Here is a 2,793-nt window from a genome sequence, read left to right as displayed (position 1 = left end):
CGACTAAAGGGACACCTGAGGAACCAAAGCCACATGAATGAACCCTCTACACTGATGGATCCAAAAAAGGATTTGATCAGGTGGCACACTGGGGTTTTATTCTCAAACAACATGGGAACAAGTGATGCCATAGGAGGGGGAGAGTTCCAGGACATACCCAAACCGGAGAAGTAACAGCTGTGCTAGAAGGACTGCTAACAGAAAAATAAAGACAGCAAGAGTAGTGACGGACAGTCATTACTGTGCACAAGCCCTGAAAGAGGACTTATCCATTTGGGAAGAAAATGGATTAGAAAGTGCAAAGGGAAAAGTGGTGGATCATCATGACTTGCGGAAGAAAATAGCTGAACTAAGGCTAAATCTACAGTTAGATATAGAGCACCAAAAATCCCACACCAGAGAAGGAAAGCCCAGAGGAGTACGTGGTTCAGGTTGTACAGAGCGTGCACGAGGCCTTAGGACATGCAGGCGTACTACCTACACATAAGGAATTAGAAAACCAGGAGCTCTGGATTCCCTTAAAACAAATCCGCAAGGTGCTGCAGGACTGCGAAGTATGTGGTCAACTCAACGCAGAACGACAAGGACATCGAGTGGATGGACAAACTATCAAGAGTACCATACCATGGGGTTCTGTGTGCATGAACATTGCCGGGCCCATGGGAGTCACTGGAAAGAAGGGAGAAAAGTACCTTCTAGTGCTAGTGGACTCAATGTTAGGGTACATGGTAGTAAAACCAGCAAGAAAAGCTAACGGCAACAGTGTTGTTAGCATGCTGGAACAAGTCTGTGGGTTGCTGGGTGTAACAGAAGAACTGAAGACTGATAATGGAACGCATTTTCGTAATGCTCAAGTTGATCAATGGTGCCGGACTTTTGGGGTGATGTGTGTTTATTCGCCACCCTACACACCTCAAGCCAACAGAGTTGCCAAAAGAGCAATAGGTTTGGTCAAAAATTGGATAGCTAAAAATGCTAACACCAAAGAATGGAATACCAAAGCTGTGGAGGTGGGGCAAGAATTGAATGACAGACGTCGAGCAGGTAGGCCCTCCCCTGCACAAGAACTCAACCAACGACAGTTCACCACCCAGGAAACTGGGCGGGGCTCCAGGGATTAAGAAGAACAACTAGACCTTGACGTCCCATTCAAGGTGGGGAAGAAGGTGTGGATCAAGGCACAGGGTCATACATCGACAACGGTAGTAAAACCCAATTACAGTACCACAGACAGAGTGAAACAAGTACTAGATAAAAACACAGTTCAACTGGAGAAGAAAGTGATCCAAGGAATAGAGCAACTGAAGCCAATTCCTAGCTGAGTAAAAACCAGAAACCGGATTATGGCCAGTGAACCAAGCACTATGCTCCCCTATATCAGAATGGCCACTGTTTACAGGGAAGTCATACTAAGAAGACCGACTTCAGGGTTTTGGGCAGGTAGGGCTCTGAAGACATTGGAATATGCTAAAAAAGGATACCTGTCAACAGACAATGAAACCATTAAGTGGAGTGAATTGCAGACCAACTGTGTAATTTGCTTGAAACCCAGCGGCCTTCCATTTCGCTGGGAAGGACAAGGGAAAAGGAAACCTTTCAAAGCTACGGCAAGTAAGCATGATGCCGGAGACATGAAAATAAAGCCTGCGAAAGTGATGGATGCTTATATATTTGGAGAATCTAGAATTGGCACTCTATCCCAGATAACCACCATCACACAGTGGGATTTGTATGGAAAAGGCCCAAAAGAGCGTACCTACGGGATGGGGCCATCGTCAAATATTGTGGGAACTGCGTAATTCAAATGCAGAATGAACAGCTGCTCCACTCAGAAAGAGCAGTGGGTTGGCAAATAAGAAGATACTATGATCCCCTCAAATCTTTCAAAGCTCAACTGGACGAAAATAAATTTGAAGCTCCTAAAAAAAGCCCCCATAGTACAAAGATACAACCTGGGACTGAATGTACGGCCTAAAGCACAACCTTTGTATCCCGGTAAGTAAAGCTAAGGAAGGGATGACCACTGAAAAAGAAGAAATGTGCTGGAATCCTAGAAATCTGCTAAAACAGTCAGTGCAGCAGTCCTGGCCTTATAGTCCCTAAATGGGTAGAGCAAAAGATACACCACTCGGCACTAGGAATGTGCAATATGGCATAAAATTCATATCACGATATAGATTGTGAAGGGTGGCGATAACAATACATATCACAATATGTTTTTGGTATAAAACTTGCAAGTCGACCCCTGTTGGGATTAAGTCACCAGGGTTATTGGGAAGCTGAAGTGATCTACCCCCCCTCCACCGAAGGATGACAGCTGCCAAACGATACACCCTCTCTGGGAGTTTTGGGGCAACATTCACTTGGACTGCAACAAGATCCCACCTCGAAATCTTACTAGACTATCTCGAAATTCGACTGGTCTAAAGACCATTCACACAGTAAGGCATAAGAAGGTGCTTAGACCTAATACCACCTTAGAGCGACCCCACACTCGTCCCCAGAAACCACCAAAAATATAAAATTACACCATGGATGTAGTAAAAGCCTTAAACCAACACTGTCGAGCACACAAGTTGAAAGAATTCCAATTTGTTATTGGAACTTGTATGGTGAGTGCACCTCTCAAAATTATTTAACAATAACCCCAGTGATGAACCAGTGTTATTTTTGGAGCTGGGAAGCTTTATTCCATCCCATCAATGCCAGGCACAAAGATAGGCTGAATGTGACTCTACCCTGGGTCTGCCCCATTTTGAAGGAAACTTTGTGGGGGGGGGGGGGGGGGGGGGG

Source organism: Nematolebias whitei, chromosome 9 (genome assembly GCF_014905685.2).
Source record: "Nematolebias whitei isolate Nwh7 chromosome 9, NemWhi1, whole genome shotgun sequence".
NCBI classification, from domain to species: Eukaryota; Metazoa; Chordata; class Actinopteri; order Cyprinodontiformes; family Rivulidae; genus Nematolebias; species Nematolebias whitei.
Note: the sequence above shows the minus strand (reverse complement) of the source record.